A 25418-nucleotide genomic window follows, 5' to 3' on the forward strand; every position below is an offset into this window, starting at 1 on the left:
GATAGATCAAGGACTTCAAAATTAGCCTCTTCTAGAGGGAAACCTCCTTTATATTACACAAATGAATAGTTTTTAGATGATACAAATGAGAAGACCTCATTTATATTTATAGGAGTCTAAGGGGTCCCAATACAATCAGAGCCTGCATAAGAATACTATTTTAGGAGAACAACAATAACAATAATGGGCTTCTATGGGGCACAATAATAACAATATCGGGACTATATGGGCACAATAATACAATAAGCGGTGCACAAATAACAATAAGGGGTTAAACTAGTAGTATAGCGACCTAAAAATTTCATTAAAAGAAACAAACTTATGTTTATCACCTTTCATATGCTTTGAACAACCATTATCAATGTACCATAAATTCTCTTGATCTCCTACATACAATGTTAAACCACAATTTTCATAAGAACTAATTTTATTTTTTCATACTTTGGGAGTTTTTGACTTCCACACATGTTGATAAGATGAATTCATCTTGCTTCTCCATTCAGTTTCTTCATGAATAAGTTTATTGTAAATAGAACATTCAACATCATTCTAAACAGGGGAGAAGGCATTATACGAATACCTCTTTGGCATATTTTCATTATGTTGTTTTCTTTCTTCTCTAGTCATAATAGTTTTGTAAGAAACATAATGAACTTCTTTATGACCAAAGTTGTTACAAGTGAAGAATTGACCATTGATGTAACAATATATGGGAGTATAGTACGTTTATGAGTATATTTCCCTTTTTTGATGGAATGTTCTTTTTTCCTTAATATAGTTTAGCCCTCATTCTATTGTTGAGTCCTACTATTCTGATGATTTCTTCCTCTTATAACATTGACGTAGATATTTGAACCAGTTTCAGATGATTTCATAGGTTTTGATGCTTAACCATTTGTATTATATCCCATGCCTATCTTGATTAGAGGAGAGTGCTAAACCTTAGTGATATCCTCTAAAGATTCATATCCTTTAGCAAATCTAAGATTGAGACCCTTTGTTTTCAATAGTTTTTTCTTTGAACCATAATTTCAAGTTCTAAATTTTCACATTTTTTTTTCCGTTTCTTGGAGTTATTTCTTAAAAGATTCTTCTACTAGTTTAGTTTCTTCTACACAAATATTTAGTTGGTTTATTTCTTCAACTAGTTATTTTATTTATAGATACTGATTTCTTTTTCTTAATTCTTGTTTATGACCGTAAGTCTATCAATTTCTTCTTAAGCATCCATAAAGTCAAAATTGACATCAGACTCATATGCACATTGTTCTTTTAATGCCATAAGTAATTGATAGTATTGATCTGATTCATCATCCTCATTATTGGAACAATATTCACTATTGTCACGTGTATAAAAACATTTCGTGCTAGAAAAACCTCATTTAATATACTTCTTCGAAGCATTCTTTCCTTTTTAATGATTTTGCTTATAACGACACTTAGAAGCATAGTGACCTAGTCTTCTACAAGAAAAAAATTTGAATGGAAGCTTACCTATGAACCTAGCACTTCCCACTTGTAGCTTCTTGACAAAATAAATTTCTTCTTCATCTGAAATGTAACTTGTATCTTTAGTCTCTTCCTTTTCTTTTCCTTTTTTTCGTGGCTTTGAATGTTGCTTCTCTAACGCTTCATGTATCCCATTTGCTCATCTCATAAGTTTTCAAGATAACTTGGACTTGTCTAATGGTGATATTCTTCAAGTATTGTGTTTCTTCAATGATAGAGTCTTTAGAATCAAGATTTCAGGTTAGTGATCTCAAAATGTTTTCAACAACAACATTATCATTTATTTCATCACCAAGGCTTTTCATAGTCTTAACAAGCTCATCTATCTTAACGAAAAAAACTTTTAATGCTTTCATCGCCACGAATTCTAAGAGACACATAATGAATTCTATAGGAATTAAGTTTATCACTTTTTACGTTAGAGTCACCTTCATATATTTGAACAAGATTAACCATATTTCCTTTGTTCTACGCAACTACATGACTTTCACAAACTTAGATTCAGCCAATTCTCCCAAGATATAATTTACAACCTTTACATTATTCACATATTGTTTCTTTCATGCATCATCTCTCGGAATGGAGGATGGATATTGATATCCACCTTCAACAATTCCCCATATATTAGCTCCTAGTTCTTGTAAATATGATCTCATTTTGACTTGCCAAACCATAAAGTTAGTTTGATTAAACAAAGGCATCTTGGTAGAAGATACTCCCTTTGGACTACTCATCTTGATAGGTCTCCCTTTAAGTGATAAAATATCTTCTGAGGGACCTGCTCTCATACCAAATGTTAGGAAAAATACTTGGGGGCGATGATAAATATTTTTAGTTCACTTTAACTTCCTATTTCATATTCAGAATTATGTATGTTATTGTTATCCATGTAACCCACATGTGTACATGAATTTAGTGACTGAAAATTGTGTATGTTTAGATTACTTAATTTTTCTGAACTTCCATTAGATGTTTAACTTAATCATTAAATTATTAGTTCATTAGCCATCAAGTACGCAATAAAGAACAAATAAATCATAACACATAAGCAGGACATCAACGCATATCAACACTAGGATTTTATTTGGAAACTCAATGTGGGAGAAAACCACCATTGTTGTCATCTCTACCTTATTCCATTATTATAATGAAAAATAATTAAATCATTATCTTATACTAGCATAGACTCTTTACGGCACACAAAACACCTCCCTACAGGGAGCTACAACCACCAATCATTCTCCAATGCCCACTAGAAGGGAGCTACGAACCCTTGATCTTGTTTACGAGGTCTTCCAAGAAGGGAGGTCCTACCCCCTCACTAAAGGTTGCAACCCTTAGTATTTCATGGACCACATTTCATATTATTTCACACTAGATCCACCTATCAATTAATAACAAAAACATGCAAGACACCTTTGATCGAATTTTCCCACTGGGCCCACAACACCAATAAGCCCAAACTAAAATATCGAATCAAAAAATTTGAATCACTAAAACATTAAGCCACTGAATACAGAATCAAAACAATCATTGATCTAAATATCAGATCAATACAATAACAAATAATATTGTCAAACGATAAATATTAAACCATTCACTAATTAATCATGCTATTAGATACAAGAAAATAATCATATAAATAATGTACAATCACTGGAAACCTTGATCAATATTATGTTCGAAATGTATATGCGATTGTTCTGAAGTATACCCATGCATATACACACTTACTGTGCATAACATCTACATAAGAATATCAATTCTATAAATCTTGAAACACTATCAAACTGAATCAGTGTATCAATCATTGAATCACTAAAATATTGAGCCATAACAATAACTAATAACTCATTGAATATAGTATCATCACTGATAAATATACCAAGCAACAAGAGAATGAAGCCAATCATAACTGTGAGACACATATTATCATTATCAAGGCATCATTTAGAGACAATAGAAAATAGAATAAGCATCATCAGTTGTCAGCAAAAATTCAAACCGTAATCAAACTCAACTTAGAATGTATACACAACAATATTTAACTAGACCTATGTATATACATATTGATCATGCATAAAACATGTGTATATCTTTCAAGATAGTGAATACCAAAACCAAAATTTGGAAGAAATCTAAAATAATTATTTCATAATATATACGTAACTACAGCGAGGCATACTCGCGTATGTTCGTGAACATATAAAAGAAAAAATGTGTATATATTTTTAAATTAATGAAACAAAACTTCGTTGTAAATCACTTGTCAAACCGAGGTCTCTACACACGTATTGTCAAAGGCTACATATCTCACTAGATATAGTCATGATCATAATTCTACCATAATCACAAATATTACATTGTTAGTCATTCAAACAACAAATTCAATCAATCATATATTTTACAAGTTCAAATCTTTTAGATATGAACCTTTTTCTCACTCCCTAGTGCACAAAGGCTCAAATAATATCACACATGAATGATTCACTAGATTACACACATATCTCCTTTATCTCCATCTCCTTATATAGCTTTTTCCTTTTCCAATACCTTGGGCAAATCCTTTGGTAATGTTCTTAGTATTCATCGATGGGATGAAATAGACATTGCTACCACAATTACTATGGGAAATTACCATTGTAATGACCCTTGGTATCTACTTTTCCATCTTTCAGATTATGTACATGACTTTTGTTTGCAAGACCTACATGATAACGCAGTTGTTCTTCACAATGGTCACGTACACTTTTTAAACTGCACAATTCCCATATATTCTCAAGTGAAACATGTATTGAGGCTACCACCATACTTCCTATTTGCTGAAATACCTATACCAACATCCTTGTCATCTGCATTAGTTCCGTGACAATCACATTATATCCAAGTTTACATAAGGAGCATATTTCGATCAAAGACAATAGATTAGCCGTAATTCCAACAATGCAAATATGTTATCTATAGAGAAAATGGTTGCATTCATTAAACATACTCATCTTATATAGTTTAATCCTTACCCAAGGGCTAACATGTGTAAAGGGGGTTACATAGAGGAGAAACAACCCTTAGAGTATCTCTTATACCCCATTTCTTTTTATTCAAGATGAACTCATGGGATCTCATCAAGTATGAATGTGTGGGATTCAGAGCATGATTGTCACAGGAAATTTCACTTCAATTAGATAAGGAATACAAGAATTCTTTTAATTGAGTATTTAATTTGTGAATTTCTAGCTATCTGTATTGATATTATAGGTGTACATTCATGATAACTCCTTCGCATAACCCTAAATATTATTTAATTTCTGCATTTCCTATATACTCTAATGACTCTAGATCTATCTTGCATTATTGTATGTTGTCTTATATATGTGTGCGTGGGGTATGGGGTGGAGTTAGGATGTATATGTGTAGGAGGGATGGTTTTTCTTCGAAATATAGAGAGGTGGGGTAAATGATTATTTCATGATTTTTAACTTTTTTTATCTTTTAAACATTTGATGCACATAAATTATGAAATAAAAATATTTACATTAGAAACACATACATTTTTTCTTTTTAAATATTTTGTAAAACTTCCTTGTGAAAAGTAAGCACCAGCTTAAAACTTTCATAAGGACCAACCTAAAAGAGATTTTATTCTAGTAGCTAAGAATTACCTTAACAAATGTAGGAACCAACATAAAAGTGACACCAATACCCCCTAGTTGAGCACCAACCTACATCTTCAAGTTTCTCCTTGGATCGATCACTAATAACTTCTGGTCCTGAACAAATTCTTCCTTGAATTTTCATCTCACCATGCAACTCTCAGGTTTGTTCTTTCAAGATCGTTCATATCCAATTGACTTGTACACACTAACTTTCCATTATTAAACTAGGATTTTTTACTTCACTATTTAGACTTTAACTCCCACAACACATATTTCGTTAAATTTGGAAAAAGTCTATTAAAAGGCCTTCAACAACATTGATTCTTTTTCAAATCACCATATTAACTTAATTTAATATAAAAAGAGTATTAGTAATGCCAAACCAATTAGAGACCATGAATTGGTCAAACATGAGGTTTTTACGTACAGTAGTATTAATGCACAATAGGAGTATGAAAGAAAACTCTTAGAAGCAATTGATTTAAACTAAATCGTATTAGTATGTCTAACATCCAAGATTTATATTATAATTAGGGATAATAGAATAGAGTCATCGATGTTTGAACTTTGTGGCTGATGACTCTAGCCCATTTGCCACAACTTCTAAGGGAACTGTTGATTGAATAATGGTGATGTGAAAATCTTAGTGTAAGTGACAAGGAGGCCTCTCCCTTGTATTACATTGAAACTAGTCTACAAAAGACATAGTAAAAAAAAATTGTGTTAAATTTTCCACCCCTTCCTGCCTCGATGAAATACTAATGAGGAGGTGATCATTCATATTCATATCATCCATGAATCAACTATAAAAGCTAGGAATTATTGATCTAGGTATTTCAAGAAACTTGGGTGCCATTGATCTATCTCCACTCAAATATAAGTACACTAAATCAGAGTTATTAAATTTGTATTCAAGTCATTCCATTATGATGGAAACTATTGCAAATTGAAGGAAACACAAATTAGTGGCCTTTAAAAACCAATAAACCTAGACAAGTAAGTAGTGGAGGCAAGGATTTTCAAAAATTAGTACACTTGTTGGAAGTCTAGATATTGATCCCTCTTTGTCAACATTGTAAAAATCCAATAATAGTCCTAATGTAATAGTGAGAACCAATTGTACGAAAAATGATGGTTGACCATTACATTCACCAGAAGGAAAAACGATAAGAATTTTTAATGGGGAAGAAATAAATGTGAAACAAAACTAATGGATTTTAGTTGAAATTTATGTAAGTATGCTTGCTCCTTAATTATTAAATAATTAATGTAACTACTAATATATTATTTTTTATATATTGATTTTGAATATTGAATATGTATTAAAATCCATTCATCTATGACATGTGATTTTCCATGTGGTCTAAATAAACCACTTAAAACATATAAATTAATTCTAATTAGTTTTATAAAATATATATCTTTACTTACACTAAGAAGTATAGTTCAATAATATATTACATTTATAAACTTGTACCAATACATATAACTAAATGGAATTTAATAAATAGATTCAATTCTTGTTCATTTCTATGAGATTATTTTACATACAAATAGTTTGTTTAAGAATTGAAATTTATAAAATGTTAATCTTGATAGGAAAATCATGTCATATAGTGCAAAACGTTTAAAGACATCCAATTATGACCCATCTCTTGTATGAGCCTGAATAGTCTACTTAATGCTCATTATGAATTAACTAATCCATGTTTTGATAGAAAAAAACATTTTTTCCACATAGAGTTCTCTTTTAGAAATAAAAATGTCACATTTATATACTCATATTAAACCACATGATAGGTAAATAAAAATTAATCAATGGCTTCTTGACTTCTTTTCTTATATGACCTGATTGTTTATACAAGTAATTGATTAAAAAATGCATAGTTAGAAAAAGTTATCAATTGAAAATAGAATAAATCACTTAGAACTCATAATCAATTGATTTTTTTGGTAAAAATATATATCTTTACTTACATTAAGAGCTTTATTTTAAAAATATATTACACTTATAAACCTGTATCACTGCATATAACTAAATAGAATTTACTACATGCTTCATGTCTTGTTGGCTTCTATTAGATTATTTCAATTATAAATAATTTGTTTACTAATTGAATTTTACAAAATGTTAACAAAGATGGTAAAATCAAATGTCGTGTGTTACAAAAAGTTTAAATACATTTATTTATGACACATATATAGACTTAACTTGAAGAATATACTTAACATTAATTATGAATTAATTATTCATTGTTTTGTTAGGAAAATCATTTCATATTAGATGGAGTTTTATTTCAAAATAAATAATGTGACATTTATACACTTATATTAAAAATTCATGATAGCAAGAGAAAAGTCGATAAATGGCTTTTATATACACCACTTGGAAATCATTACCAAATACTACTAATTGGTTTTGTAAAAGATATATATTTACTTACATTACGAGACACATTTAAAAAATACATCACATTTATAAACTTCTACCAATGCATATAACCAAATAAAATACAATAAATAGCTTCAAGTCCTATTGGATTCTATGAGATTGTTTAAATTACAAGTAAATTATTTAATAGTTAAAAATGAAAAAATCTTAAATGCATGGGTAAATAAATATCGTGTGATGTAAAAACTTTAAATACAACCATTCATGATGCATCTCTTTAATGAATGTAGATGGTCCACTTAACAAATTTTTAATTAATTATTCCATGTTTTATGAAGAAGAGAGTTCTATTTTACATAGAGTTTTATTTCAAAAAAAACAATATAAAATTAATACACTCATATTAAACTATGTGAGAAGAAAATAAAGGTCAATAACTTGATTCCTTATTAATTTATATCAGATGAGATGATATGATTACATACACAAACAATTGACTTAAGAATATATAAAAATAGTTATGAATTAAAAATTGAGCTCCTTACAATTTAATGAGTTTGAAGTATCCACCTATGAGTCATGACTCCTTAGCCTAAATAGTCAACTTAATACTTATTATCAAGAAATTATTAGATTTACTTTTGGAAGAAATCCTTCATAGTATGCATCTATTATATATCACATTTATACACTCATATTAATGGAAATAACTAAGTGGAAGTCAATAATATAATTTTGGCTCATTTGACATCATTTATTTTTATTTAAAATACAAATTTACAAAAAAATATCTTTAAATAATGAAATCAGATGCCTTATAGTTGAAAATATTCAAGGATCTAATTTATCTATGAGAGTGTCCAATCAATACTTGATCGTCAAATTAGCAATAAATGTCATTAATTGTGATTTTTTTAAGAAATTGCAAAATTATTTACAATATTTTTTATCTCAAAAAAATGCATATCACATTAATGCACTCATATGAATGAATTTTATACGTAAAAAGTCAATAACTGACTTTGTGCCTTGTTGATTTTTAATATGGTATGATTGAAATTACAACCATTAATTGATTTCAATATATAAATTTATGAAAATTATGGGTTGAGAAATCACATATCTTGTGCCACAAAAAGATCAAATCATTCACATTTTACACGTTTCCCATTACACTGAATAGTGAATAATGCACATAACATTTATCAAGTAAATTATTATAATTTCTTTGCAAAGAATTGCACCTTTGTTTTCAATGAGCTTTATTTCAAAACTTATATTTCACATTTATATATGGGTGTTGATGCACATACGTAAATAGATTTCAACAAAAATAAAAACATGAATGAATGGTTCATGTAATATGATTTCAATGGAAAATAACTCATTTATGAACTCACATATACAGGCAGATTAGAAGAAAAATGAATGCAACAAAGTCATTGCAGAGAGAGTTATAAATAATAATAAAAATATATATTAATATAATTGACAATTCCCATTGTAACTTTTTATCTTTATTAATAGAAATTTATGTTCTTTTCCTCAAAAAATAATAAATGGCAATTCCCATATATTTAAAAAAATACAAAATCATACGAATTGATTAAACAAAAACTATGCCAAAATTGTATTGAAAAATTGGAATGTACTTGTGAACAAATTTATAAAGGAAGTAATTTTCATCCATTACAATGAAGTACATGTTCTTTTGAAAATTTGTATGTAGTCACACTTCTCTTTGATACAATGAAGTGCCTTAAGAAAGCAGAATAAAACCTGCATAAATAGATTATCTTTCTCTTTTCCTGTATAGGCTTTTATCAACATGTCGTTTGATCGATATCTGATGAATTCATAACCATGCTTTGTTATATCTATAAACAATACATTTGACTTTTTATAATTATCTCCATATTGGGAACACACATATGTCAACATTTTCTCATAAAATTATATTGTTATCCCCGCATCTAATATTGTTTTCAAATTGCAATGAGACCTGTCCCATGTGAAGTTAAAGTCCTTTATGTTAACATTTGATTTTTCAAGTACTTGTAGGATCTAGTTTTGAGTGACATTTAATGGAAATATTGCAACATCATAATTTTTTAAGAAACATTGTTGATACCTAATCATAGGGATTGGTTGAACAATTGTAAATAGTGTAAGTAATTAATAAGAGAAAATGAAGATTCATCGAGAGATGAAACTCAATAGTCACTCCCTCATGTATATAGTTATGAACAAACTAAATGAATAAACACAATCTCATTCGAGAAGTTACCTCCTAGTCTCACATGGTATCAGAGCCAACTCCTAAAATTACCTTTTGTGTTGTAACTCCTTGTATCAATTTTATGCCACATTTTGTCCCTCTCTTCTTTGTGCTCTCTACCATATTCTCTGCAATCTCTACACTCTCTCCCATACTGTCCCTATGGTACTTTTTTTAATCACCACTGCATAATTTTTCTGGTGTTCCCCTCCTAAGCATCGTTTTGTTGATTAGACTAAAGGCCATATCTTCCATGTGCCAGGATGGAATAATGAACTGTCACCCTTCCCAAGTGTTTCTTTGTGGTGACCTATGTAGGTTCCATTGCCAGATCTCCTGGCTTGAGTACACAGACCTTCGGGCCTATTCCTTGCTATTTCCATGCTGCTAGAGATATGTTTCTCTCAATACAATGCACGATGGCTAGAGAACCCATATGTTGTATCCTTCTACCGTGATTCTTGCTCGATGTGAGTGAAATATCCATCCCTTTTTCTTAGAAAAAATCAGACTTGTAGAATGATTTTTACTTTCTCTCCACTCAAGGAGGGATATGTGTGCAACTTGTGAAGACCTCTAAATGCGAAAGAAGTTGAAAATTGTTGTCTGCACAAGAGGAAGTTATTTGATGGGATTGGCCTTACAATTTGGGCAAAACCAGCTTCCTGCGGGATATCTAACAACAATAGGCTGAAGGAAATACATGTGGCAACCTCTGCTACATTTGTCGCACAACAACATTTCATTTTCACAATCGCACAATCCACATTCTTCATGGACTACACGCTAGTATCAATACACACTGTCCATCTAGCTATATGGTACGTTGCAGCTACTCCAATACGACCCTACATAGAAATGCGTTGACCCTCCACGCTCTCATACCACTCCTTCCCCATATAATCCCTCCCCAAATAATACCTCTATCATATTGCAACAAAATTTCACTTTTTTCATAATATTGCTATTATAGTGGAGTTTTTCCTTAACACTAGAAATGAGAATATTTTATTTATTGGTAGCAGAAGTATTTTTTTTTTACAGTGCATAGATTTTTAAAATGAATTCATTCATATCTATTGTGGGAGTGATTCTCACTAGCAAGGAGAACTATCCAGAATGGTCACAAAAAATCAATCACACTCTCATTTTTAATGAGTTGTGGAAAGGAGTGTGTGTTGTAGACGGAGACAAAAAACTAGAACAACCTAGCTCAGATAAGGAATTCACCATTTGGGAAAATAAGAATAGCAAAGCTTATGCCTCGATTGCAGCATCATTAAATGAAGAGGTGAGTCGCCATATTTCTACATTTTCAAATGCTTTTGAAGCCTTAGCAAAAATGAAGGAACTATATGACTGACACTCTACACTTGAGGTTTTTCAACTCATGATTAAATTGTTCAACCTTGAATTACAAAATGATGATCCTCTTGCCCTTGCATCAGAAGTAAATTCTATTATGCATGATACCAAAGTCACCAATGTTAAACTGGACATTCCTCTGATAGCTTTTGTCAAGAAAATTTATCCCACTTACTCAAATTATCTTAAGTCATTCCAAGAAAATGGAAACCTCAAAGATATTACCTTCAACTTCCTTGTGAAAAAATTTGTTGAAAATGAGAAAGCTTTTGGGAAGAATACAACTCCTCAATCTTCTAAAGAGACTGTGTGTTTTGCACATAGAGAAAAGAAACTTGCTGAAGGTTCTTCCAGACGAAGAGGTGGTTGAAGAGGAAGAGGAACAAGAAATTTTAGAGGTAGGAGGGGTAGAGACTCTCAATAAGAAAAGCCAGATTTGCCTTACATACTTTTCAAAAGAGATGGATCACATGATGCATCCACATGCAAGTTTCCTTGTGACATAATTGAGCAGGAAAGAAACCAACCCAAAGGAAAAACTAATGAAAAAGAGAAAGTTAAATCACCTGAATCATCTCACTGTGTTGTGGCACATTGTAATATTGGAATAAATGAAGACTTATTTAACGCTTCACTTGCTTCTTGGAAAAAAGATTGGTTTCTTGATTACAGATAAAATTGCCACATGAACTTGAGAAGAGTTTTTTTGAAGAATTTACTGACAATGTTGATGGAGCAGTATACTATGCAGACAAATAAAAACTCAAGCCATCAGGGCTTGGCACAATGAGGCTTAAATTTCCTGGTCTTCTAGACTTTCTTCTGCATCATGTTTTATATCTGCCACAACTAAGGAGAAACTTGTTGTCTTTGGTCCACATTCACCAGCAAGGACACTCCATTAATATGTTTGATGGCAAGGTTGAGGTGAGAAAAGCATTAGATCATTCACCTTTCATGACAAGGATAGAAGAAGAAAGGCTTCTCAAGCTGCAAGGTACCCCTGCTTGCGAACAAAATTTCTCATACAATTCTCATTATGAAGAAGGTACATTTCAATCAAGTGTATTATGGCATGCTAGATTTGGACACTTGAACTATGACAAGCTCCACTTGTTGAAAAAAAGGTGTTACTGGTTTTCCCACAATTCCTAGGAAACTTAAGAAATGTGATGCTTGCATTCTAGGAAAGCATAGTGAACATCTTTTTCATGATTCACATTCAAGAGCACATAGAAAACTTGAACTCATTCATTCAGATTTATGTGGTCCAATGCCTATTCCTTTTGCAAATGGAGATAAATATATGATGACGTTTATTGATGACTACAGCAGAATGTGTTGGGCTTATTTATTTATTTAAGAACAAATATGATGGTTTTCAAACATTCAAGGACTTTCATACATGGATTGAAAATGATGCACAGTCTCATATTGGCTCTATTTGCACTGATAATGGAAAAGAATACACTTCAAATGAATTTGAAAACTATCTTCGCCAAAATGGGATCAAACATCAAACAACTTTGCCTTATAATCCCTAACATAATGGAGTAGCTGAAAGAATGAATAGGACAACCTTAAATATGGTGCGCTCCATGATGTTTTTTAAGAATGTAAAATTGAAGTTTTGTGTTGATGTAGATCTATGTGTTGTATATGTAAAGAATAGATGTCCATCTAATGCTATTAGAAACAAGACTCCTTATGAAATGTGGTATGGGCACATTCCATTGGTAAAGCATCTTAGGGTATTTGGTTCCACCTATTATTCCTTGATATAAAAGGTACATAGAAACAAACTTGGCATAATGATTCATAAGTGTATCTTCTTGGGGTATTCAAACACCTCCAAAGCATACCATCTCTATGATGAAGTCGATAAAAAATTTGTTGTATCTAGAGATGTAATCTTTCTTGAATCATCCAAAGGTGATAATGTTGGTGAGTGGCAACTTGATCGCTTGGATAGATTCACAAATCCAAAATCATTTCAATAATTTGATAATCGATTTCCACATATTGAACGGGGGGATTCCTATATTGGATCAACCTGTGGAATCTTCTTCTAAAGCACTCTTTCCCCCCCATGAAACTACAACCACTGATGATAATTTGAGTGATGTGATTGACAGAATTGGGAGACTCAAAATTCATTCAGTCCCAACTCAATCAACTTAGCAGCTTGGACCATCTTAGAAAGGTCCCCCAAAGTGACTAACAAAGACACTTGAAAGTGTTAATCTTCATGAGGTTGGAAAGATAGGAACTAGAAATTCAACCCAAAAAAATTGATCTCATGTAGATTTTGGGCATGGAATCCCCCTGAAGCATGTTTTTTGGCTTAAAGCCCATGTGTTGACCAAATAATGTTGTGAAGCCCCAAAAATTGTGGTCGTGGAAGTATTTTAGAGTCATAGGGTTACCGCCCTAGTTTGTAATGTAATGTTTGCAGACCCATGGTCCGTGGACCATGGGATTATATAAATAGAGCGAGGCTCTAAGTGTAAAAGGGAAGAATATAAGAAAAGTATGAGATAGAGAAGTAAATGCATAGAGAAAGTGCAAAGTGTGTCTTGGGTCATAAAGTAGGAGAAGGCTCTATAGTTGAGTGCATAGAGGCCTAATTGTCCATAGCTGAGTGTGTAGGGTAGACTCAAGTCTGTAATCGAAGGAAGAGAATAATAAAGAGAAGTTCTATCTGAATTCCATGTATCTAGTCTTTAGTTATTACATGTTTGAAATCAATTGCAAATATACTGTTTATTTACTGTGCGCACTTGTATGAATGATTTATATTGCTAAGTATACTTTACACAGGCAAGTAAGCTAAGCTAATCAACTAACTATGAAATACTACCAAGGACTTGGGTAATAATAGCATTCGACCCCCTAGTAGGGCTGCGTGGTGGTAGCATGACAGGTTGCGAGGTACGGGTAAGTGCACATAGTGACGTGCGTGCAGGGTCGAACCGCGGAGCAATGAAACTTATCAAACATCTCCAAGTTGTGGAAACCTAATTGTAGCACTCTCCCATACTAATTTGGATGAGACCTTAGTCCACACTCTGTGGACTATTGTCGAAAGCGCCAGTGGTACCAGGATTTGTTTGGCTAAATCACCTCTAAACCTTGGTCAAGCCCCAAGAAGCCAACAAATGGTCCCGTTGTTAGGACTGAGATCTACATAAGGGATGTCTAGTGTTGTGTCATTGAAATACAATAAAGAAAGAAATTGAAGGGTGGCTGGATAGAAAAATTCACGTGTCTGCAACATAGGAAAATAGGAATCTGTAGGTATTGAAGGAACAATGGTTGGATCGCTACTTATATATCAAAATCCATGAAATTTTCTTTGCGTCCTTCCCCTGTGAGTTGTATGAGTGGATCGCAAAGCTAGCAAATAGTTAGGGAAGGTGTAGGGCCAACAAACCGATTGTCTGGACTCCAGATTTGCTACACAGACTAGAAGCATCAAAAGATAAGACTGCACGCATTGTGGGCCATTGGCTTGATTGAATCATAAGAGGGTTTATCACTGAGTTCATGGTAGATACTTCAGTCAGCTACAGCAAGGTGGAATGATGCTTCCTCAAAGGACTGTGAGCTAAGTACATTAAAACTTTGAACACTTGGATTAAAATGTTGTTGTTTGAAAAGTGGTTTATGCGAATAAATTGATGTTTGGGGCTACGCGAAGTGGGAGGATGTATAGAAATGAAGGTAGCACATAGATAGAAACTAGCCCCTTGATTTTACCTCTACAAGAAAGTGAGGAAGAGCTCATGAGGGTTTTTCGAAGGAGTGCGATTAGTCTGATAAGGCAATGGATTCCTCACATACCACCCCCACCTACACCACCACTAGTTTCACTGCCTTTAACCCCATTTTTACCCACACCACCTCCACCACCACCACAGTTTAATATGGCAAGCACAATAAAGTTTCCGGTATTCAGAGGAGTAGGAAATGGAGATCCGGACCAATTTTTGTTTGTAGTAAAGTTTATTTGGGAAGCGCAAGGAGTCACGAATGATAATATCAAGAAGGAAACACTTGTTAGCACCTTGTAGGACCATCATTAAAATGGTACATCAAGCATTCCAATGAAAATTCAAATGCAGGGATCATAGATATCCAAGCTGCTCTAAACAGGGAATTTAATAGAGCAAAATCAGAGACATAGGCAATCATCGGACTTAAGGAAATCACGATGCTTCCAAGAGAGACCCCATAGGAGCTAGATCAGAGACTTAAGGGTATGATTCATGAAACCAACATGACCTTGACAGATGGGTAGCACCACACATGGTCTGTAGTGTCACTAATGCCACATCTAAAAACCGAGCTATCACAATAGAAGCTATCTACTCAGGCCGAAGCCTTGGAGATTCCAATGAGGCTGCATGAGACCCCGATATAGGATCTTAGCATGGGAGTGCAACATATCCACCTGTAGTTGAAATTTTTTTGTCTTCAGATGCAGAGTTTGAAACAAGGTAGGACAACTCGACCAAAGGGGCACGAAGAGGTATGGTGCATAAAATGCAAGGGCCAGGGGCACAACAAGAACCATTGTCAAGTATTCGCGAACTACCTAGTAGGAGGAGGGCTAATGCCATTGAGAAGAGAGGCATAAGAAGGGCCAAGCATGGCATGTGAATTACGGTGTGTGATTTGTTAGATAGGACGGAAGCATGCTACAAATAATTGTCACCTATTACAAAGGTATACACAGACATCCCAACAATTGCTCTATAATTTTTGTAGGTTAGTAGGCCATGATGAATGCACGTATAGAACCTATCAACTGATGATGGATCAGACTCCTACCTACAAAGTTCAGACCGAAACACAAGCCCTCGATCAAAATACAGTGATGGCATGCACTGGGTTCGAGGGGCGCGGATGAGGTTGAGATGGAATGGGACCAAGAAGGGGTTGTGAATAGCTGATTTGGTACAATTGTGGAGGGCCAGGGAATTATGACCATGATTTTAAAAATCCAACGAGAGAATCATGTTTATATTGTAGCCAGTTTGATCATGAGACGGAGGAATTCCCCACACTGATAGCGAGGTTGCATGATAAAGAAATATTGCAGCCTTCATCGACTTAGAATCTACAATTGATGAGGATTGAGCCATGCGAAGAGGACCCAAATGTAAACATTGTGCTCTAAAGTAGTATTACGATAGGAGATGACAAGGGGAAGCAACTCGAAGAAAGTTCTTAGGTTTGCAACGCTCCCACAAAGGAACCGCACAAAGGAGACATTCATGGAAGCTAAGAAGAGCTTCACATAGGCCTCTTCTTCAAGTAGTAAGGGAAAAATAGAACAGGAGATTTACCCATCAATGCTTACTACCTTTCTGGAGACATGCATGAAGCTGTTGTGCGACAACAATTCTATGAAGGGACTACAGGAACTCATCACCAGGTGCACTAGGTCAGGAGAATTGCATGTAGTCCAGAAGCTCGAGAAGCACACAATGTGAACAGGAAGGGAGATGAGATTGGCTGCACAGATCAGGGAATATGAAATGGATCAAGTGATTCTGGATTGAGGATCAAACGCAAACGTATTACAGAAGCAGACATGGGAGTGCATGGGCAAGGCCATGTTGCAATGGTCCCCTATTTAATTGCCAATGGCGAACCAGCAAAAGGTCCTACTGATGGGAAGATTGCAGGGAATAACAGTAGAAATCGAAGGTGTGAGCGCCCTTATAGATTTCGAAGTGATAGAGATTGTCAATGACATCAATCCCTATCCCATGCTACTGGGAATAGATTGGGCCACTAATATAAATATAGTGAAAAATATAAAGAAGTGCAAAATGATTTTTGAGAAAAAGTCAGTGTGTGTAGTGGCACCTTTAGATCCTACAGAAGGATCATGCTACATAGAGCCAGTGTGTGACAATGATCTAGACTGTATATACAAGATAACTGCTTGGGAATAGGATTGGGTGAATCCTACAGTGGATGATAGGATTTCGTTCGAACGCGAAAGCTCCTGCACATCGAATTCAGATGAGGAAATAGAACAATGGGAGAATCGGTTACAGGAGGTAACGATGCTCAAGTACAACAGGATGGTATGATCACTAAAACTACGTGATAGAAGAGGTAAGGGATCTACCTATGTATGAAAATTCAATGGTAGTGGATGAATTCTTAACCAAATTTGAAAGAGAAGTGTCAGAACAATAGCGTTTTGACACTCTGAAATGGGCACTCTGCGCTACACCCACAACGTGGTGGGGTACGCATTAAAGAAGTTTTTAGAACTGGCACGATTGCAGAATAATGATCGTTATATGGTTTGGAAAGCCTTAGTTGTGGATGGAAGTAGGGTATAATGGATGAAACAGCCTGTGCACCCACCTCTCCAGAAGGGTACAGGCATATGGTACACTACTTGCATGGACGCACACCATCCTGACAATAGGAAATAGGAAGAACAAGTGGGGGCGGGCAAGACGAGGGTCGATCGATGAAGTATGATAAGACGAAGCACACCAGAGATTATACACAGGGAAGCCTTTGACAAGGTGTGTGAAGTGTTGAACACTGTCCACCATGTGAGATGCACTGACTGGGACCTGTAGGTACCAGTGGTTCTATGGGCTTATAGGACCATGTGTAAAAACTTGACCACACAAGCACTTCCAAAACTAAAGTATGAAGTAGGGGCTATCATCCCTATGGAGCATGCAAAGCCTAGCTCATGCCCAACAACACCCATATATATGACAGTCTACGAAGCCTGGGACAAAGGAATCACATAGTCGCGAGAAACAAAACACATAATACTTGAGGAAGAAATCTGATAGGGAAACCTTAGACTTCATGAACTTGAAAATGACCACGTACGGAAGAGGGAGAAAAGCGCTTCGATGGCCACAGAGGTCAAGAAGCTAGAAGACAAATTGAGGGAAGAATTTATCGTTGAAAAAATGACGGTGGTAAGGTAAGGTGTGTACAATCACGTTGACAATTTCGAGAACTATCGTCATGAACTAGTTAGCCTGCTGCCTTGGCTTGGACTGCATATTGCCAAACGTAATGGCCAGGGTAGCGTGTTGCAAGTAGTAAAGGGCGTGAGGTCGACCACAACTATGGAAGGTGGGCGTTAACCACGGGCCATAGTAGAGAACTGATGGAGCCCCACATGGGTGGTGCAACCACCTGAATAACCGTGGGAAGGACAATCATAGTGCTCCAGGTAGTTGAAAGGAAGCGCATGACTATAAACTATTCTACCTAGAAACTGCACAATATTGGGGATGTGTGTAGAAACAAAGCATCACAGGGTTCGTGAACGCACACAAAGGGCTGTGCTACTATGCTGATTAGCTAAAAAGTGACCGTAGGTGTCACTATTCATGATGGGATGCTCGATTTGAGATCAAATAGAGTGGGCGGTAGGCATTTAAGATGCGATTTATGTGCAAGATTTGGGAAAATCTGCCACCAAGGAAGCATTAATGGCCCGAAATTGAGGGGAATGGTGGAATTCAAATTCAAAAGGTGCTATAAAAAAACAAATTCCTGGCCAGCAAAAAACAATTGGTCATTTGAGAATTGAGCGCTTGAGCAGAGCACTACGCATTAAGAGTTGAGCGATAATTGAGCCCCTAAGTTCGCGAGTGACAGAATGCAACTGAGATACGATGATAGCTATTATGTATGGTTTAGGAATTGAAGAGGTAACCATCGGTGAGGCCACGCAGACCCCCATGGTGGAGGATGTTCTAGAAGGCACCGGGGTTGTGAAAGAAATCCCCAAATCACTGCAAATGCTGAGGCCCAAGAAAGATAAACAAACAATGGTCCCCATACGTGTGTCCCTGAGGAACCCACTACGCAATAAGCTATCAATGGCCAATAAAGGAAAAGCTTTCGCAGTCGAAAAAGATGAGGAAGAAGAATATTTATAGGCTTGTATCATCGTAGCAGAAGAAGATGAAGATATGGAGGAAGATATTCAAACTATATGCTCTACAATAAAACTGCCCGCATATGTCGCTCCTTCCAAATGGAAAACCAAAGTTTCGTAGGACCTAGACAAAACGAAGAGTTCAATCAAGACCCCACTCCTCCCAGATGTCATTGTGTTTGAGGGCATGCACCTATGCTACATGCCAACCTTGAAATTTGAAGACTGGGACCTTGTTGATTGCGAGAAGTTCCCATACTAGAGATTGGTAACTGAATAAAGCAGAACACTAAGGTGGTGGTGATAACGTTAGAACCACAGAAGTGGCTTCGCAGTGTGGAAAAGACCAGGTTGTTGTACTTACTATGGATACCGCATTTCCAGCACGTGCCCATCACCATTTTTGTCAATAGGCAGCTGCTCTACCCGGTGCATGATGGGTATCTATGGCTGGAGGAGCCTATCCCCATCATGGTAGACCTCATTCATAAATTTTTTTGGCTCCCCTATAAAGGAAAGGACCCTACAACCGTAGCCAAAGGAAACGGTAGTGATTTTGCCCTTGCAAAAGCCATGAAGAAAAATACAAGATGGAGAAGAAGAAAAGGGGCTACACCATATCTAGCATTAAGGACAAAGGGGTATGCATAGCAACCTAACTCCTGGCTGAAAATGTTATGAGGAAGTGTCACATCGATGAGGTACTAGCGCTGGTAGTAGTACTGGCTGAGCAGTACGCGGAGGGGGTCCAGTTCAACTAGTCCTAATTCCTGTGTGAGGAATTTTTGCAGAATTGTCGTGAAGCCCAGGAGTAGGGAAAAACATTTCACTATATGTGGTTGTTGTTATCCATAATGCTCGTAGCAGGGGAACTTTAGGAGGACAGTCAATTCCCCAGCATTGACATAGAATTGTCGGAGGCCATGAAGTATGCTTCGCTCTGGGCCACAAACGATGTGAAACGGATACGCGATACCAAAATCTTCTAGGTGCTCTTTGAGATGATCATTCAAATGTGCATCAATCAGCCGCTACGCTTGTCACCTATGGTGTACAACAATCTACAGAGTTTTGCAGAATTCAAAGATGACATGCATAATGTATACATCAGGGCACCCAAGGATATAGCGCAGAAGTGGACGAAGCTCCCTTTTATAGCCATTGATGATGCTATCTTCATTTCCTTGGAGACATGGCCTCTAGAATTGCGCACCCTAGATTTAGCAGAATTAGAGAAGGCAGTACAATAGAAGAAAAAGGATGATGCCAAGCTATGCATCACAAAATTGGCCGAGAAAAGGTGCTGGGAAACAATAATAGCTAAGGAAAAGGCAGCATGTGAAGTAGCACAAAAAACCGTCAAGCTGAGGAATGTCATACAAGCAGCAGCAGTAGCACAGATAGCAGAGGAAGTAATCGTGAAGATGGATAAGGGCCAAAAAACTTCCTCGTAAGGGCAAGAGGCAGAGGAAATAGAAACAACCGAAGGGAGCATGGACCCAGCGACGACGTCCACATAGTTGAAGTAGCCACATATCACAAAATGAGTAGGACTGAGGAAGAAGGTCAAGGCCTTAAAGTTGGCCACTGACCCAATCACCTTAGCTGAAGGTGATCTCCATGACATCGGCGAGACAATCCGCAATGTCACTAATGAAGCACTTCAAAATTTTATACAGGAGTACCAAATTGTCTTTGGGGTTCTCGGAGCACAACCGTAGGAGTTACAGGTGTGCCTGCTTCAGGAAGGTACCCTGTCAACCCATGTCGTAGCCAGAACTTCAGTAGTAGAGTAGATGTTGCACACAAGGATGACAAATACAATAGTGTTGCTAGAGGGAGCTCTAGTGTCATCAAATGCGATGGATCTATTGTTGATTAGCATGATGAAAGGCCTTGGCCTTAATCTAGCTGCCCTTCTACAGGAAACATTGTATCTACTACGAGATGGGATAACAGGGGAGGTGCACGCTTGGGAGAGCCATGCGATCCAAGTCCATAGCGAGCAAAAGATAAACATAGAAAATTTCAGCTTGCAGCATGACGAAGTGGTGTCACAAAATAAACATTTAGCAAAGGTGGTAGATGGCGCTTGTCGACGTGTCCGAGAGTTGGACATCCCAGCAGATCTATCGGTAGAAGTGTGGATCCACAGATTGGCAACTGAAGTCTGCAAGGCTAGAAAAGAAATAACAAAGGTTAAGTTGGAGTTGAATATTCAAATCACTGAGCTACAGTTGAATGCGCAGCCTTCCACTCTCCCAGAAGTCAAAGAACAATGTGCTAGTGATATCACAACATGGTTGGAAGAAATTGAAGGTGTAGTATGACACTTTACCGAAATGTTGGAAGAAGCACTTGAGGTGCTCACGACTTTGTAGGAAGACCCCAACATCTAGCACTCGGAGACAGAGGCACGAGAACTACAACAGCAATATGATAGTGTACAAAGAACTGCGTAGACAATAGTACTGACTTAATGGCTTGTGAGGATGTAGCAAGCTAAGGCACTAAAGGAGCAAGTGGATGCTGCGTGACATAAGGAGGCAGTTCTCAAAGTGTGTTTAGCGATGAACGGATGAGGCCTTCATGATCACGACTAATATCGGAGGGAAGCTCATGCAGATACAGGGGAAGCACACACAGATGTAGGGAAGTACGGTGGACATAGAGGTCTCAGAAGAGAAGATGCGAAAGGTTTAGCAAGCATCAGCTCAGTGCACTGCCGACATTAGCACAGTTTGAGGACAGTTGGAGGGACCCCTTGCCAAGATTTTCGCACCAACAGAGTGACTCGAGGGAGAGTCATGATGTTTGTGTTGGGGGCCTGTTGGGCATAGAATCCCCAGAGGAATTTTTTTGGGCTTAAAGCCCATGTTTTGACTGAATAATGTTTGTAAAGCCACACAAATTGCGGGTATAGAAGTATGTTAGAGTCATAGGGTTGTCCGCCATAGTTTGTAATTTAATGTCAGCTTACCGATGGTCCGCATACCATGGGTTTGTATAAATAGAGTGAGGCTCTAAGTGTAGAAGGGAAAAAGAAAAGAAAAGTATTAGATAAAAGAAGCATGGAGTAAGTGCAAAGTGTGTCTTGGGTTGTAGAGTAGGAGGAGGCTCTCAAGCTGAGTGTGCAGAGGCATAGCTGTCAGCAACTGAGTGCATAGACCCCTGCAGCTGAGTGCGTAGGGCAAAGTCAAGTCTGTAATCAAAGTAAGAGAATAATAAAGAGAAGTTTTACCTATCTGTGTATCTATTCTTGAGTTACTATGTCTTTGATATCAATTGCAAATATATTATTTATTTACTGCGCACACTTGTATCAATGATTTATATTGCTAATTATACTTTACACATGGAAGTAAGCTAAGTTAATCAACTAAAACTGAAATACTAGTAAGGACTTGGGTAATAATAGCATTCAGCCCCTGAGTAGAGCTGTGTGAAGACAACATCACAGGCTGCGAGGTACATGTAAGTTCACATAGTGACATGCACGCAGGGTCAAACCGCGGACCACTTGAACTCATTAGACATCTCTAGGGTGCAGAAACCTGGTTCTAGCACCCTACCATACTACTTCATGTGAGATCATAGTCCGCGCTTCACGGACTATTGCCGAAAGGGCCAATAGTACCGGGATTTGTTATGCTAAATCACCTCCGAACCTGGGTAAGGCTCCAACAAGCCAACAATAGATGACTCTAGTTCACCTGTTGAAATCGATGTTTCTTATGATTGTGAATTGAATTTTTCTACAGATTTTGAACCAACTTCCTTCAGAGAAGCCAGCTCTCATGATTAATGGAAAGAAGCGATGCAAAAGGAGCATGATGCCTTGATAAAGAATGACACTTGGAAGCTGTTTGATCCTCCATTAGGGACTAAACCAATTGGCTGCAAGTGGGTCTACAAGAACAAGTATAAAGATGACGGGTCACTTGACAAGCACAAATCTAGGCTTGCACAGAAGGTTTTGCACAGAAGGAAGTGGTCGATTATGAGGAGACTTTTGTCTCCACAGTAAAATGGGGTACTATCTGGACACTCCTTGTCCCAGCTGCTTAGAATGGTTAGAAATTCCATCAAATGAATGTAAAAATTGCTTTCTTGAATGGAGATATAAAAGAAAATGTTTTAATGTCGCAGCCTAAAGGATTGGCTGTGAAAGGACATAAACATAAAATATGCAAACTTGTGAAATACTTGTATGGCCTTAAACAAGCACCGCGGGCCTGGTATGAAAAACTAACTAAGCATATTCTGAAACTCAATTTCAAACATTATGATCTTGATGATCCAACTTTGTTTTTTAACAAAGTTGGAAAAAAAATTGTATATCTTGTGTTATATGTAGATGATCTTTTGATGACAAGGAACAATGCGAACTGCATTTCATCCATAAAGAAGGAATTGATGACAGGTTTCGAAATGACTGATTTGGGCTATGTTCATTACTATCTTGGCATTGAAGTAACTGAACATCTAAATTCCTTATTCCTTTCTCAAAATAAGTACATTGGAGATCTGTGGAATAGGTTTGGCATGTATGAATGAAATCCTCAAACTACTCCAATGGATAAAAACTTAAAGCTCACATCCATTGAAGGAAAAGAATTTGAGGATGCAACAAAGCATAGACAGTTTGTAGGAAGTGTCAACTACCTGACTACTACCAGACCAGACATTTCGTTTGCTATTGGAATCCTCTCAAGGTTTATGCAAAAGCCTTGTGAGTGACATTGGTCTATTGCGAAAAGAGTTCTAAAGTATTTGAAGGGAACTCAAAACTTTGGACTCTAGTATACATAGTTGGACGCCTTTAGTTTAATTGGATACTCTGATTCATACTTCAATGGAGGGTATCTACTTCTAGTTATTTTATGAGTCTTGGATCAACATCTCTCTCCTGGAGATCACGTAAACAATCAGTTCTAGCAGATTCCACGACAGAGGAAGAATATATGGTAGCAGCTGAGGCAACAAAATAATTTGTGTGGCTCCTGAAAATTCTGCAAGATTTGTAGGTAAAACAACTGCATTCGACTCCACTCATGATTGGTAATACCTCTACAATAAAGTTGGTAAAGAACCCAAATATCCATGATCAAACGAAGAACATCAATACAAAATATCATCTGATTCGACATCATGTTGAGGCCAAAACAATCCATCTTCACCACTATTTCACTAATGAGCAGATTTCAGACATCTTCACCAAAGATATTGGAAGAGGAAAGCTTGAAAGATTCAAAACAATTCTTGGAATCGCTAACATTCCTTCATATTAAGGGGGGGGATGTTGACACCTAATCATAGGGATTAGGTTAAGAATTGTAAATAGTGTAAATAATTAATAAGAGAAAATGAAGAGTCATCGGGAGATGAAACTCAACAGTCACTCCCTCATATATATAACTATGAACAACCTAAATGAACAAACATAATTTAATTTGAGGAGTTACCTCCTGGTCTGACAAACATGTTAACACTCCTAAGCATTAAAAAATAGGACCTATCACAAAATTTCCAATTTTTTTCTCTTTGATTATAAATTTTTGATCATATAAAGTTTATTATTGGAAGAAAACCCCTTCCATTTCAAATATTGACATCATATTTTTACTTATGGTAATGCCCATCTACATTTGCACTACAACTACATGCATGATATTAACATATCTCCACCTGAACAATTCATTGCTTAAGGACATAAAAACCTAACAATTGAAAATTGATGTTAGTATTTATTATGAATTATTTCCATTTCTATAAAAAGGGAATTTTACAATCAGTTTATTGAAAAACAAAATGTTATCAACACAATATCTCACAAGAAAAAAAGAAAATAAAATTATTTTATTCCACTGATGACAAACCCAATCAAAAATTCTTTTATTATTATTATGAAATAGAAGTCAAATTAAATTTAAAAGGGATAAAAAATATAGTAATAATCCATGATGCCATACATATAATAACATGAAATAGACACTAGCCATATTACAATACTATTAAATGTGATTGAACATCCTTCAAAGTAGCTCGTACATATGTTTTGTTGTTCAGTTTATACAAGATTCTCCATATCTCACCGATCACCTAATTGTCCACTTGCTTTCTTCCAAAGCACGGAGGTGAAAGAATCACATTTTTTTCTGTGATTTTCTTTCACTATATCAAGTGAACAATCCACTATAATAGTATTGGTTGCATCATATTGGGTATGTGCTTCATACACTTTTTTCAATGACTTAGTGTGCATACCTATTCTTG

Source organism: Pinus tabuliformis, chromosome X (assembly GCF_031772625.1).
Source record: "Pinus tabuliformis cultivar Carrire ecotype Pingquan chromosome X, CPIR1, whole genome shotgun sequence".
In the NCBI taxonomy this organism is placed as follows: domain Eukaryota; kingdom Viridiplantae; phylum Streptophyta; class Pinopsida; order Pinales; family Pinaceae; genus Pinus; species Pinus tabuliformis.